Raw genomic sequence first — 17,342 nt, forward strand, 5'->3', positions numbered from 1 at the left:
AGACTGTTTGAAAGAATCCGGAACAATATTCCAAAATTTGAGTTATTTTCCGAGACTACGAAACATTTTTGACAAACCCGACCAATTTCCTGATATGGCAAACACATTTTGAAATTTCTGAACTTTTTTCATAAACATGAACATTTTCCAAATTTTTCAACAAAGTATTAAAACGGGAACATAATTTAAAATCATGAACATATTTTGAATGTTTAGAAAAAATTCAAAATGCAGAACAATTTGAAAATCCCAAACAAATTCAAAAAGTGAACAATGTTTTTGATACATGAACAAAAGTTTGGAAATGAGAACATTTTTTGTAATTTGTGAACATTTTTGGAAACAGGAATATTTTTTGAAATCCGGTCATTATTTAAAATTCTGAAAAAATGAAAAAAAAAACATTCCAAACCTTTTTGGAATTCCCTAAAAAATATAAAAATGCGAACTTTTTTTGAAAGCATGAAGTTTTTTAAGTTTCCAAACAATATTTGAAACATAAACATTAAAAAAAGAAAATAAACTTGAAAAATAAAAACGAAACAAAAAAAGAAAAATAAAATAAAAAGAAAGAAGAAAAATAAACAGAAAAAGCAAAAACAAACAAATGGAAATGGGAAAACCGGTTCAGGGTACCTTCTAGGACACATTAAAATGGGCAAAACCATAAAAACCCGGCTGGGAAACTCTAAAAGGTTCCCAAAACCGGAAACGCTGGAACGCGTTAATGAGCCGGCCAGGTTACCGCTTGATTACGAGCTCTATGCGGAACGTCTAATGTTCAATGCAAAATGCGTCGAATAGGATATTCCGACAAAATGGTTCGGGGAAAAGAAAAGGCAAGCTAACCATATCTCCAAGGCCCAGAAAATCAAGGCAGTTAGCAGAATTGACTGGAAAGTAAAAAAGTCAGACTTAAAAAAGTCTAACTTATGAATCATGGCGTGAAAAATGAACAACCATGGTTTTGAACGCGTAGATTTTATTTTTCTTTTTGCCCATGATATATTCGTTGCCAATACAAGTGCTATCATTTTTTATTTACAATGTTTATTATCTTTGTTGTGTTCTCAGTCACATCAAACACGACAGTTTCTTTTTTGAGGTAAATCAAACGCGACAGTTACTGGTAGGCTCGGTCCTCCGCATGCAAAAAGCTTGTGTGCTTTCTATATTAAGATGGGAGGAGTTTTACAGTATGTTACAAAGGCACTGACAGTCAGTGCAGTCCAAAGAGAAACAAAGATTAAGTTACATCTCTCGCTATCCCACCTATCTTAGCTTGCATCCACAGTTTGGATTCTTTATTTATGCGTCGTGTAACCATGTAAGGGATAGTTGCTACCTTGTCAAAAACACGACTGTTTCGTTCCAGCCAAATGCAGCGTAACACAAGGCAAACCAGAGTGTTCATCTTCCAACGTCTTCCAGTAGAAATTGCATTGCTCATAGCCGGCCACCAGTCCCGAATTTTTGCCTCTGGGGTCGGCGTAAACCTATGGAGACACCAAGGCAAGAGAACATCGTACCAAATCTCTTTAGCAAAGGAGCAACCGAGGAGCATGTGATTTAATTCTTCCTCCTCCTGGCAACACAGAACACAACACTCGGGATGCTCGAGTTGCCACCTGGCGAGAAGATTAGTAGTCCAAAGGCGATTGTGAAGCACTAGCCATACGAAGATTTTGACCTCCAATGGCGCCCACGAATTCCAAAGTTCAGCGGCACCAGGCAAGAACTCGTGGCCCAGGAAAAACAACTTGTAAGCAGAACTCGCTGAGAAGACTCCATCCGAGGCCTGATTCCAATGAAACTCATCCGGCTCATCAGTCAGGATTTGATTAGAAACAACAGACCAATTGTTCAGAATGTCGACAATTGCATGGATGTCAAGCTTCCCACGCAGGTCATTGAGCCAAGCCTTATTGTGAAGTGCGTCAGCAACAGTCCTATGCTTGGCCGCAGGCTTGACAAAGTTGACCAGAGACGGTGCAATTTGCATCAAGCTAAAGCCATTAATCCACCGGTCAATCCAGAATCCAAGTCTAACACCATTGCCTAATAAGGAGTGCATACCAGCCAAAAAAAAGCCCTCGGCATCCACAGGAAGACTAATGTCAAGACCTTGCCAAGGTTTTTGAGGTGCTACTTTCTCATACCATCGCCATTTCAGGAGCAGGGCCTGGTTTAGGAGGCCGAGGTTGTGAACTCTCAGTCCACCGTAAGCCTTGGGGGTGCACACAAGCTTCTAGTTAACTAGGCAGTTTCCACCCTTCACTTCATCATGGCCACACCAAAAGAATACACGTCTGATTTTGTTAATGCATGAGATGAACCAGGCTGGCAAGTCAAGGACGAGCATATTGTATATGGAGGAGGCAGTGAGTGTTGAGTTGATCAGTACAAGCCGGTAGGCCCTGCGAAGAAATTTTTCTTTCTGCATTGGGAGGCAGTTTGTTGTTCTGTCAATGAGAGGTTGAAGAGCATCTTTGGGAAGGTGTGTGTATGAAAGAGGCAAGCCCAGAATGTTATCGAGAACTCCTTGATGGAGCACCCTAGAATTGCAGTCACTTCAGGGATGTTTTCCTGCTGGTGGCGAATCAATGAGATGGAACTTTTGGCCATGTTGCAGACAAGCCCCGTTGCATTCCTGAAGATTGCCATCAGCTGGATGGCCGCCTCTGCTTCATTCACATCCAGTTTAAGTAGAAGCACTGCATCATCAGCGTAGACAGAGAGCCAGAGCTTGATTCCCCATCGAGATAGAGACTTGAACAGATTGCGTTGCTCGCAATTTGAAATAGCGCAGTGAGTGTGTCCATGATAATGACGAACAAGAGAGGGGACAGGGGATCTCCTTATCGCACCCCACACGCATGCCAGAACTCTTGGCCCGAGCTGTCATTGAGAAGAACATGGGAACTAGCAGAGGACAGCAGCATGGCCAGCATGGGATCCACTTTGGTCCAAAGCCACGATGATTAAGGAGATTCAGCATGAAGGCCCAGTGCATAGAATCGAAGGCTTTTGATATATAGACTATCATCATAATAGCAGGAACCTGCCGCCGGATTGACTGTTGCACCAGGAGAAAATTATTCACAATAGAATGACCTGCAATAAACACGCTCTAGTTGGAATGCACCATGTTTGGAATGATTGGAATGATCTGATTTGCCATGATTTTAGAGACGATCTTCCCAAAACTATCAACCAGGCTAATTGGCCTGAAGTCATGGATGTCCACAACCCCAAGCTTCTTTGGCGAGAGAGTGATATACGCCTCACTGAGACAGGCAATGCCGCGACGGTCGCCAGAACAGAAAGCACGAATGGCTTTGCACACCACCTCCTTAATTAAAGGCCAACAAGACTGGTAAAACCTCAAAGAAAAACCATCAGGCCTAGGAGCTTTGTCAGGAGACAGGAAGCTAATTGCTGCCCAAATCACATCGTCAGAGAAGTCACATTCCAAATGGGAGGCATCCACAGGGGACATGTCCAATTTCTGAAAATTCCAGCAATACTCTCGGTTCCTCGGTTTACCAATAAGCATCCCGAAGTGTGCCGTGGCTAGATCATCCATTGCCTGCTGCGATGTGGCTTCTTCGTCACCGTTTTGCAGCTTGAATATGTGATTGCTACGCCTCCTAGCGCTGCCATATGATTAAAAAAACCATGTTTGCGTCTCCATCCTTGAGCCAGAGGAGGCGAGACTGCTACCTAGCAATGGTATGCTGAAGAGATGCGAGTCCCAGGATCTTCTTCTTGATGTGGTGCCGAAGCCATCGCTCCACATCGGTCAACATACGATGGTCCATAGCAACATCCATGAGACGAATCACATCATGCAATCTGAATCTGCTCCTTGATGTTCCCAATTGATCTTTGGCTCCACAAAGGAAGGGCCTTGGAAGTTGCTTTTAGATGGAGAAATAGGTCCAGAAATGGGTCAGCAGTGGGCACCGTGGAGAACCACCCAGCAGCAACAGCACCTTGAAATCCTGCTATTTTTGGCCAAAAAGATTGAAAGTGAAATCTAGATTTCCGATGAAAGTTCATGTTTGTGGCCAGAAAAAGGGGGCAATGGTCTGACAGAGAAGGGCACAGGACTTGAAGGAGATGATTCTGGTGGGCATAATCCCACTCCACCGAGGCGAACCAGCGATCAATCTTCTCAAGAGTGGGGGCCTTCTTTCATTGCTCCACATGTATCTATGACCCACCAAGTCAGATTCCTTGAGCTGCAAGTCGTTGAGGAATCATTTGAACCGCCCCATCATTCGACGGTTAACTATATCATTGCTTTTGGCCGAGGCATCCACAATTAGATTGAAGTTGCCTGCCATAGCCCACTGACCAGGATAGGCGGCACACACGTCCCTGAGTTCTTGTAAGAAGAGTACTTTCAATGCATCTACTGTTGGCCCGTAGACCACGGTGAGGTGCCAGTTTGGTGCATCTAGCACCCCAAGTTCCACAGTAACAGAGAAGTTACCTACCCGAGAAGAGGCAACTTTGACCATGGTGGACTGCCAAGCCACGATGATCCCACCAACAGTGTTATTGGTCGGTAGTGAGATGAAGGCATCGTATTTATGCCTGAGGATCCGAGATATGGTGAAACGGTCCACAACCGCCAGTTTGGGCTCCACGAAGCAAACAACCGAACGTTTGCATCGTCGACAGATCGAATGATAACTATGCACCTAGGATTGTTAAGATCACACACATTCCACACACACGCACATTATGATTTGAACAATTCATTGATAATGCCCACAAGACCACCAAACACAGAGGCCTAGTATGCCAACATGGTCGGTGCCACATCTACGAAAGGCTCCAAAGCAAATAGCTTGGTGGGCGCGTTGATGCTGGATGTGGGTAGCGGGTCCTTGAACAGGTCAACATTGAAAGAAATATGCCCTAGAGGCAATAATAAAGTTGTTATTTATATTATATTTCCTTATTCATGATAAAGGTTTATTATTCATGCTAGAATTGTATTGATCGAAAACTTAAATACATGTGTGAATACATAAACAAATACCGTGTCCCTAGTAAGCCTCTACTAGACTAGCTCGTTAATCAAAGATGGTTAAGGTTTCCTAACCATAGACATGTGTTTTCATTTGATAACGGGATGACATCATTAGGAGAATGATGTCATGGACAAGACCCATCCGTTAGCTTAGCATAATGATTGTTCAGTTTATTGCTATTGCTTTCTTCATGTCAAATACATATTCCTTGGATTATGAGATTATGCAACTCCGATACTGGAGGAATACCTTGTGTGCTATCAAATGTCATAACATAACTGGGTGATCATAAAGATGATCTACAGGTATCTCCGAAGGTGTTTGTTGAGTTGGCATAGATTGAGATTAAGATTTGTCGCTTCGAGTATCGGAGAGGTATCTCTGGGCCCTCTCGGTAATACACATCATAAGCTTGCAAGCAAATGACTAAGGAGTTAGTCACAAGGTGATGTATTATGGAACGAGTAAAGAGACTTCCCGGTAATGAGATTGAACTAGGTATGAAGATACCGACGATCGAATCTCGAGCAAGTAACAAGCGATGGACAAAGGAAATTACGTATATTGTCATAACGGTTCGACCGATAAAGATCTTCGTAGAATATGTAGGAGCCAATATGGGCACGCATGTTCCACTATTGGTTATTAACCGGAGAGGTGTCTCGGTCATGTCTACATAGTTCTTGAACCCGTAGGGTCCGCACGCTTAACTTTTGTTGATGATATAGTGTTATATGAGTTATATGTTTTGGTGACTGTATGTTGTTCGGAGTCCAACTGTATGTTGTTCGGAGTCCCAAATGAGATGACAGACATGATGAGGAGCCTTGATACGTCTCCAACGTATCTATAATTTATGAAGCATTCATGCTATTTTATTATCTATTTTGAATGATTACGGGCTTTATTATACACTTTTATATTACTTTTGGGACTAACCTATTAACCGGAGGCCCAGCCCATATTGCTGTTTTATTGCCTATTTAAGTATTTCGAAGAAAAGGAATATCAAACGGAGTCCAAACGGAATGAAACCTTCGGGAGCGTGATTTTTAGGAAGAATATGATCCGGGAGACTTGGAGTTCACGTCAGAAGATCCTCGAGGAGGCCACGAGATAGGGGGGCGCGCCCACCCCTTGGGCGCGCCCTACCCTCTCGTGGGCCCCTCGAGGCTCCCCCGACCGACTTCTTTCGCCTATATAAGCCTACATACCCTAAAAACATCGAATATCAAGATAGATCGGGAGTTCCGCCGCCGCAAGCCTCTGTAGCCACCAAAAACCTCTCGAGAGTGTGTTCCGGCACCCTGCCGGAGGGGGAACCCATCACCGGTGGCCATCTTCATCATCCCGACGCTCTCCATGATGAGGAGGGAGTAGTTCACCCTCGGGGCTGAGGGTATGTACCAGTAGCTATGTGTTTGATCTCTCTCTCTCTCTCTCTCGTGTTCTCTCTATGGCACGATCTTGATGAATCACGAGCTTTACTATTATAGTTGGATCTTATGATGTTTCTCCCCCTCTACTCTCTTGTAATGGATTGAGTTTTCCCTTTGAAGTTATCTTATCAGATTGAGTCTTTATTTGAGAACACTTGATGTATGTCTTGCCGTGTTTATCTGTGGTGACAATGGGGTATCACGTGCCACTTGATGTATGTTTTGGTGACCAACTTGCGGGTTCCGCCCATGAACCTATGCATAGGGGTTGGCACACATTTTTTTCACTCTCCGGTAGAAACTTTGGGGCACTCTTTGAAGTACTTTGTGTTGGTTGGATGAATCTGAGATTGTGTGATGCATATCGTATAATCATGCCCACAGATACTTGAGGTGACAATGGAGTATCTAGGTGACATTAGGGTTTTGGTTGATTTGTGTCTTAAGGTGTTATTCTAGTATGAACTCTATGATGGATTGAGCGGAAAGAATAGCTTCATGTTATTTTACTATGAACTCTTGAATAGATAGAACAGAAAGGATAACTTTGAGGTGGTTTCGTACCCTACCATAATCTCTTCATTTGTTCTCCACTATTAGTGGCTTTGGAGTGACTCTTTGTTGCATGTTGAGGGATTGTTATATGATCTATCTATGTTATTATTGTTGAGAGAACTTGCACTAGTGAAAGTATGAACCCTAGGCCTTGTTTTCTACCATTGCAATACCGTTTACGCTCACTTTTATCATTAGTTACCTTGCTGTTTTTATATTTTCAGATTACAAAAACCTTTATCTATCATCCATATTGCACTTGTATCACCATCTCTTCTCCGAACTAGTGCACATATACAATTTACCATTGTATTGGGTGTGTTGGGGACACAAGAGACTCTTTGTTATTTGGTTGCAGGGTTGTTTGAGAGAGACCATCTTCATCCTACGCCTCCCACGGATTGATAAACCTTAGGTCATCCTGATACGTCTCCAACGTATCTATAATTTTTGATTGCTCCATGCTATATTATCTACTGTTTCAGGCAATATTGGGCTTTATTTTCCACTTTTATATTATTTTTGGGACTAACCTATTAACCGGAGGCCCATCCCAGAATTGCTGTTTTTAGCATATTTCAGTGTTTCGAAGAAAAGGAATATCAAACGGAGTCCAAAAGACCTGAAACTCCACGGAACCTATTTTTGGACCAGAAGAAGCCCATGGAGTACCGGAAGCTCACCAGGGGAGTCCCGGGCTGCCCACGAGGGTGGGGCGCGCGCCCCCTACCTCGTGGCCAGCCCAGAAGTCCACCGACGTACCTCTTGCACCCATATATACTCTCGTACCCTAAACTTCCAGAATGGAGATTAGATCAGAAGTTCTGCCGCCGCAAGCCTCTGTAGCCACGAGAAATCAATCTAGGCCCTCTCCGGCGCCCTGTCGAAGGGGGCCATCATCACCGGTGGCCATAGAGGAGTATCCCGGAGGGGTCTTCATCATCATGAAGGCCAAGGACCAGAGGGTGGAGGCCATGGAGGAGGAAGCACAAGGGGGATAACCTCTCCTCCTCTCTTCCGGTGGCGCCGGAGTGCCATCGGGAGTGGAATCATCGCCACGGTGATCGTCTTCATCAACATCACCATCATCATCACCATCCTCATCTCTTTTACGCGGTCCACTCTCCCGCAAACCGTTGTAATCCCCTACTTGAACATGGTGCTTTATGCCACATATTATGATCCAATGATGTGTTGCCATTCTATGATGTTTTGAGTAGATATCTTTTTTCTTTGGGTTGATTGACGATCTAGATTGGTACGAGTTGTATGTTTTACTTTGGTGCTGTCCTATGGTGCCCTCCGTGTCGCGCAAGCGTGAGGGATTCCCGCTGTAGGGTGTTGCAATATGTTCATGATTCGCTTATAGTGGGTTGGTGAGTGACTGAAACACAAACCCGAGTAAGAGGGATTGTTGCGTATGTGAATAAAGAGGACTTGATGCTTTAATGCTATGGTTGGGTTTTACCTTAATGATCTTTAGTAGTTGCGGATGCTTGCTAGAGTTCCAATCATAAGTGCATATGTTTCAAGTAGAGAAAGTATGTTAGCTTATGCCTCTCCCTCATATGAAACTGCAATAGTGATTACTGGTCTTGTTAACAATTGCCTAGGACAATTCCGCACACCGATCCACCATTATTCCACACTCGCTATTTATAATATTTTAGTATTATATTCTAACTTTAGGATAACAGCACCTACTTTTATGTTTTAGCTCTTCGATATCATAGAAAGTTATCCTCTTCATACCCACGAGGAAATTTTATTTCTTGTTGCTAGTTGGAAGCAAACGTCCGGTGCACGTAGAGTCGTATCAGTGGCAGATAGGGCTTGAGAGAATATTGATCTTACCTTTAGCTCCTTGTGGGTTCGACACTCCATACTTATCACTTCCACCTTTGGAAAGTGCTACGATGATTCCTTGTACTTGGGGATTATCACATCCACTTGAGGGAAATTTGCTACTGTCCTACAAACCTGTGCACTTGCAGGCCCAACAACGTCTACAAGAAGAAGGTTGTGTAGTAGACATCAAGCTCTTTTCTGGCGCCGTTGCCGGGGAGGTGAGTGCTTGAAGGTATATCTTTAGATCTTGCAATCGAATCTTTTTTGTTTCTTGTTTTATCACTAGTTTAGTCTATAAAAGAAAATTACACGAAAACATGGAATTGAGTTTGTCTCATACGATTCATCTTTTTTATATCTTTCGTGAGAATGATGGGAAGGAAAATTGTGCTCAAGTGCTAGAAGAAGAATGCATTAAAATATTTGGTACTAGATTGTATGATGAGCATGATTGCAATGTTGTTAGTATGAATTCCTTGAATATCCATGATGCTAATGATATGCAAGGCCACAAGCTTGGGGAAGCTATGCTTGATGAAGATGATATTTTTTGTTCCCCAAGTTTTAGTGAGAATATTTATTATGATGAAAGCATGCCTCCTATTTATGATGATTATATTGATGAACATGGGTTTGGAAGAGTGTCAACTTTAGGAAGTAGTGATCCCACTATTTTGGAGGATGCTGAATCTTATTGTGATGAATATGAAAGTGGATTTGGAAAAGTGTCAACTTTATTTAGTGAGGATTCCACTATTTCGGAAGAGGTTCCAATTGATTATGAGAACAAAGTTGCTATCTATGATGATTATTGTGACGACTTTTATGCTATTAAGAATAATGATAACCATGAAACTTGTCATCATGATTTTAGTTTTCAATTGGATTATGCCTCACATGATAATTATTTTGTTGAGTTTGCTCCCACTACTATTCATGAGAAGAAATTTACTTATGTGGAGAGTAGTAAATTTTCTATGCAAGTAGATCATGAAAAGAATGCTTTAGGTGATGGTTATGTTGTTGAATTCATTCATGATGCTACTGAAAATTATTATGAGGGAGGAACATATGCTTGTAGGAATTGCAATAATGTCAAGTTTCCTCTCTATGTGCTTAAAGTCTTGAAGTTATGCTTGTTTTACCTTCCTATGCTAGTTGATTATTGTTCCCATAAGTTGTTTGCTCACAAAATCCCTATGCATAGGAAGTGGGTTAGACTTAAATGTGCTAGTCATATGCTTCATGATGCTCCCGTTATGTTTCAATTCTTATCTTTTATGTGAGCATCATTGTCATCATCATGCCTAGCTAGAAAGGCATAAAGGAAAGCGCTTGTTGGGAGACAACCCAATATTTACCCTTACTGTTTTTGTGTGTCCACATGATTATGCTACTGTAATAATCATGTTTTATAGCTTTTGTTTCAATAAAGTGCCAAGTAAGACCTTTAGGATAGCTTACGGTGATAGTTGTGTTGATCCTGCTGAAAATCAGAAACTTTTGCACCCAGTAAATTAGTTTTGTTAATTCGCAAAAACGTGATTTTGATCTTATTCATTTTGCTTTGGATTGGTACACGAATTTCGTAGGACTTCCTAATTTGGTAGAATTTTTGGAGTTCTAGAAGTATATGTTTGATACAGATTACTACAGACTGTTCTATTTTTGACAGATTCTGTTTTCATTGTGTTATTTGCTTATTTTGATGCATCTATGGGTAGAATTAATTGGTATGAACCATAGAGAAGTTGGAATACAGTATATATTACACCAATATGAATTTAGAATGAGTTCATTACAGTACCTAAGTGGTGGTTTTATTTTCTTATACTAACGGAGCTTACGAGTTTTCTGTTGAGTTTTGTGTTGTGGAGTTTTCAAGTTTTGGGTAAAGATTCGATGGACTATGGAATAAGGACTGGCAAGAGCCTAATATTGGAGATGCACAAGGCACCCCAAGGTAATATTCAAGGACAACCAAGAGCCTAAGCTTGGGGATGCCCCGGAAGGCATCACCTCTTTCGTCTTCGTTCATCGGTAACTTTACTTGGTGCTATATTTTTATTCACCACATGATATGTGTTTTGCTTGGAGCGTCATTTTCTTTTGTTAGTATTTGCTTTCCGTTATTTATAATAATTTTTTGCATCTTTATTTTCAATAAAAATGTCAAGGATAGCCTTTACCATGCTTATTTTGCTAGTATACATGTTGCTGTTCAAAAAAACAGAAAGTATACCGCTGTTGAAAAAATTCCCTAGAAATGTCAGAGAATGGTATAATTTTGAAACTTTTTGCATAATGAGCTCTGATAAATCTTATACAGCGTAGCATTTTTCTCATAATTTTTAGAGTTAGGGAAGTATTGATACTCTTGCATTCTTTACAGACTGTACTATTTTGGCAGATTGCTGTTATGTTTGCATTGTTTGCATATGTTTGCTTGTTTAATGATTCTATTTAAGGATAGGAGTATTAAATATGTAGAGGCATTTAGTATGCAATGTTGAATAATAATTTTAGTGATTTGTTACATTAGAAAATGATAAGGTTTTGCATTGGTTTATACTAACCTATCTCACGAGTCCTTGTTGAGTTTGGTGTGGATGAAGCTTTTGATAAAAAGAGAAACTATGATATGAGAGGAATTAAGGAGACACAAAATTTCAATCTTGGGGATGCCCAAGGCACCCCAGGATAATATTTCAAGAAGTCTCAAGCATCTAAGCTTGGGGATGCCCCGCAGGCATCCCACCTTTCTTCTTCAACAACTATCGGTTAGTATCGGTTGAGCCTAAGTTTTTGCTTCTTCACATGAGTTGTGCTATCCTTGCAATGTCATCTTTTTTGCTTGCTGTTTGAATAAAATATCAAGATCTGAAATTCTTTATGAGAGAGAGTCTTCACATGGCTATATAATTATTTAGCTACTCATTGATCTTCACTTATATCTTGTTGGAGTAGTTTGTCATTTACTCGCGTGCTTCACTTATATCCTATGAGTAAATGGTTGAATGAGTTGATTGTCATAAATCAGAAATTATATATGTCTCATTTGCTTATCCCATGGGGAGTAATGACTTCACATCTAAGAAGTAGAGGTTGTAAATTTATTGAAGGTTAGCAAGCATTGTATTGGTCATTTGAACAATTCATGAAAGAATATCGAAGGTGTTGGGATCTACGGTAGGGTGCGTCGACTGCAAATTAAAATTCCTACGCGCAGAACAACCAAGAACATGCTAGGGGAGATGGATCACGGATCATTACCACTAGACGCGCAGTGTTGTGCAGCGGAAGAAGAGTTGGGACAGCGCATCCGCGTGGATCGTCTCCTCCTCGTCCGATCTCCCTTGAACAGCCGGTCGTCCGATCCCACGTACAAGTTCGCCGGAGCGGCGCAAGTGCACCGCCTCTAACGGTATCCGCGCATGCAGAAGGAACACCGTGCGGCGGACTGCTAGGTCCGATCACACAGTCGGCGGCGAGTGGAGGTGGCTATTCGCAACACATGCAGACCCTAGTCACAGTGCCGGAGCGATCAACTGCATGAGTGTGCCGCACCTCCACTTTATATAGGCGTCCGTCACGGGCTCAACACTTGGGCCTCGCACGGACCCTAAAGCCCACAAGTCTACTCGACCACAATCCGAATACAGCTCGGATCCCATTCGACCAGTGTCCTCGGATCCGACCTCGTAGGTTCCTTCCCTTAAGCGCGCGACCCCTTAGGTTCAAGTCGGCTTGGTCGCAGTTCGAATCACCTCCGAACTGCACGCTTGGTAGCGGCCTCTAGCAAGGCATGCCGAACACCAAGCAGACCATGAAGCTGGTTAGGCGAATCTATACATCATACTTCTGTTCCCTTTGCCACACGATATATGTTGCCGGGCTCAAGGCGAGACTGTCATCCTTGTGCTAGCCCGACGTCTTTCTCGTTCCAGTGATGCCGACCACAAACCAGATTATCTCATAATCCCTTGTCGCATGGCCATGCTTATCCTGGTCGGATCACATGTGGGGCCCAGAGTATATCTCTCCTGATCGGAGGGGCAAATCCCATCTTGCTCGATCATGTCTCGCAGCATGGGACTGGACAAACCCGAAACCTACCTTTGTAACTACCCAGTCACGGAGTAGCGTTTGGTCACCCCAAAGCAAGTCTGTCACCATCCTGAGTACATGCGTCAGCTCAGGTCTTAGGACATAGAACGTATGTTGTACTAGAGACTCACAGATGACATATCGCTGCGTCTCATAGTTGGGTCTGTCTGACTCGGACCTTATCTCGACTCGGATCCGACTATGTCGAATCCGACCAGACCTTTCCAAGTCCATATTATTTGGTTAGCATCCAATGCTCCATGGCTAGTGATACGTCCATTTTGCATCATGCTTTTATATCGATATTTATTGCATTATGGGCTGTTATTACACATTATATCTCAATACTTATGGCTATTCTCCCTTATTTTACAAGGTTTACCATGAAGAGGGGGAATGCCGGCAGCTGGAATTCTGGCTAGAAAAGGAGCAAACGTTGGAAACCTATTCTGCACAACTCCAAAAGACCTGAGACTCCACGAAACAACTTTTTAGATTTAATAAGAATTTTTGGGCAAAATAAATAGGCCAGGGGGGCCACACCCTGTCCAGGAGACAGGGGGCGCCCCCCTAGGGCGCGCCCCCTATCTCTTGGGCTCCCTGGTGGGCCTCTGACGTCCATCTTCTGCTATATGAAGGGTTTTCCCCTGGAAAAAATCGTGGGCAAGCTTACGGGACGAAACTCCGCCGCCACGAGGCGGAACCTTGGCGGAATCAATCTAGGGCTCTGGCGGAGCTGTTCTGCCGGGGACACTTACCTCCGGGAGGGGGAAATCATCACCAACGTCATCACCAATGATCCTCTCATCGGGAGGGGGTCAATCTCCATCAACATCTTCACCAGCACCATCTCATCTCAAAACCCTAGTTCATCTCTTGTATCTGATCTTGTATCAAAACCACAAATTGGTACCTGTGGGTTGCTAGTAGTGTTGATTACTCCTTGTAGTTGATGCTATTTGGTTTACTTGGTGGAAGATCATATATTCATATCCTTTATGCATATTATTACCCCTCTGATTATGAACATGAATATGCTTTGTGAGTAGTTACGTTTGTTCCCGAGGACATGGGTGAAGTCTTGCTATTAGTAGTCATGTGAATTTGGTATTCGTTCGATATTTTGATGAGATGTATGTTGTCTCTCCTCTAGTGGTGTTATGTGAACGTCGACTACATGACACTTCACCATTATTTGGGCCTAGAGGAAGGCATAGGGAAGTAATAAGTAGATGATGGGTTGCTAGAGTGACAGAAGCTTAAACCCTAGTTTATGTGTTGCTTCATTAGGGGTTGATATGGACCCATATGTTTAATGTTGTGGTTAGGTTTACCTTAATACTCCTTTTTGTAGTTGTGGATGCTTGCAATAGGGGTTAATCATAAGTGGGATGCTTGTCCATGTTTGGGCAGTACCCAAGTGCCGGTCCACCCACATATCAAATTATCAAAGTACCGAACGCAAATCTTATGAACGTGATGAAAACTAGCTCGACGATAATTCCCAATGTGTCCTCGGGAGCTCCTTCTTCATTATTAGAATTTGTCCAGGCTTATCCTTTGCTACATAAAGGATTGGGCCACCTTGCTGCACTTTATTTACTTTATTTACTTTTGCTCGTTACTATTTATCTTATCACAAAACTATCTATCACCTACTATTTCAGTGTTTGTAGAGAAAACCTTACTGAAAACCGCTTATCATTTCTTTCTGCTCCTCGTTGGGTTCGACACCCTTACTTATCGAAAGGACTACGATAGATCCCCTATACTTGTGGGTCATCAGCTAGTGAGACCAAGCCATCGACCATGTCATATGCTAGTCTAGTTGGCTGTGCGTCCACACATCCCTTTCGACTAGGGACCTTTTAGGACAATCATCATACAATGCATAGTCCCACAAACAAGTCACGTACTTGCTAATACACATCATTGATAATGTCCAAGGACTATCTTTATTCATAAACACATAGGAAATATCGTCATACATGATTGCCTCTAGGGCATATCTCCAACAGTCTCCCACTTGCACTAGAGTCAATAAAATAGACATCGAATGCCCATAGCTCTAACATGCCCCTCATGCTTGGGTTGTGGAAGCGGCTTAGTCAATGGATCTGCAACATTTGCATCCGTGTGGATCTTGCATAATTCTACATCACCATTCTTTACGATCTTTCGTATCAGGTGATATTTCCGGTCTATGTGTCTGACCTTGTGGTGATTCCTCGACTCCTTGGCTTGTGCGATGGCACCAGAATTATCACAATAAAGGTCCAACGGTTTCACCGAGGCTGGGAAAATACCAAGATCATCCAGGAAATGCCGGATCCAAACACCTTCCTTTGCAGCTTCGCAAGACGCAATGTATTTGGCTTCTGTGGTAGAATCGGCCACCGTATCCTGCTTGGAACTCATCCAGTGCACTGCTCCTCTGTTCAGGACATACACGAATCCGGGTTGTGATCGACAATCATCTCTGTCGGTTTGGAAACTAGCATTGGCGTAACTCTTTATGACGACCTCTTCCTCACCACCATAAACTAGGAACATCTCTTTAGTCCTTTTCCTGTACTTCAAAATAGTCTTTACCGCTGCCCAGTGACTCTCACCTGGGTTGGCCTGGTATCTACTTGTTAGGCTTATTGCAAAAGCAACATCAGGCCTTGTACATATCATGGCATACATGATGGATCCGATTGCAGATGCATACGAAATCCTACTCATCCTGCTTCGCTCATGAGATGTCGAAGGACTCTGAGTCTCGCTTAGCCTTATACCATGTGAGAGTGGCAAGAACCCTTTCTTCGCCTCACTCATGTTGAACCGCTTCAACACTTTATCTATGTACGTGCTCTGGCTTAAGCCGAGCAGCCTCCTCGATCTATCTCTATAGATCTTAATGCCTAAAATATACACTACCTCACCAAGGTCTTTCATCGAAAACTTGCCATTCAATGACTCCTTGATCGAGTTCAACATCGAAACATCATTTCCGATCAGTAGTATGTCGTCCACATACAAGATCAAAAACACTATCAAGCTCCCACTTAACTTCTTGTATAAACAAGAGTCCTCTTCGCTTTTGATGAAACCGAGACCAGTGACGACCTCATCAAAACGAATGTTCCAACTCCGAGATGCTTGCTTCAACCCATAAATGGATCTCTTGAGCTTGCATACCTTACTAGTGCTAGTCAGATCGACAAAACCCTCGGGATGTATCATATACACGTCCTCGGTTAAATTTCCGTGAAGGAAAGCCGTTTTGACATCCATCTGCCATATCTCGTAATCGAAATATGCAGCTATAGCTAGTATGATCCTCACCAATTTTAGCATCGCTACCAGTGAGTAAGTCTCGTCGTAGTCAATTCCTTGAACTTGTCCATAACCTTTAGCGACAAGCCGAGCTTTGTGGATCTGAACATTTCCATCCACATCGGTTTTCTTCTTAAAGACCCATTTGCAACCAATGGCCGTTACGCCAGGTGGCGGATCAACCAAGTCCTAGACGTGATTCTCATCCATGGACTTTAACTCGGATCTCATGGCCTCCAGCCATGCCTCGGAATCTGGGCTCACCATCACTTCCGCATACGTGGCCGGCTCATCGCTTTCTAGCAACAATACATCATGCACTCTGCGCAATCTTTCCGACCTCCGTGGTTCTGGTGCCGCTTCCACTACAGGTTTCCTGACTGACTCCAGTATGATCTCATCACCAGTCGAGCCGTCCCCGAGTGGTCCTTGAATTTCTTCGAGTCGAACCGTCCTCCCACTGGCCTCCTGACTGATAAACTCTTTCTCAAGGAAAACCCCGTTCCGAGCAACAAACACTTTGTTCTCTTCCCGGTTATAGAAGCTATATCCCAAGGTTTCCCTCGGATATCCCACGAATATGCATTTATCTGACTTGGGTGTAAGCTTGTCTGACATAAGTCGCTTGACAAATGCTTCACAACCCCAAATCTTTAGAAAAGACAAACTGGGACTCTTCCCAGTCCACATCTCATGTGGTGTCTTGTCTACGGATTTTGATGGTACCCTGTTAAGTGTGAAAGCTGCAGTTTCTAGAGCGCATCCCCAGAATGACAAGGGTAAATCCGATTTGCTCATCATAGATTGGACCATGTCCAACAAGGTCCTATTCCTCCGTTCTGACATGTCGTTTCTCTATGGCGTACCCGGAGGTGTGAGCTGAGGTACTATACCTCGACTTTTCAGATGATCATCAAACTCCTGGCTCATGTACTCACCTCCATGATCAGTTCGCAGAAGCTTTATAGTCTTGCCGAGCAGATTCTCAACCTCGTTCTGAAAGTTTTTGAACTTTTCAAAAGTCTCC

This window comes from Triticum aestivum, chromosome 3B (assembly GCF_018294505.1).
Source record: "Triticum aestivum cultivar Chinese Spring chromosome 3B, IWGSC CS RefSeq v2.1, whole genome shotgun sequence".
In the NCBI taxonomy this organism is placed as follows: domain Eukaryota; kingdom Viridiplantae; phylum Streptophyta; class Magnoliopsida; order Poales; family Poaceae; genus Triticum; species Triticum aestivum.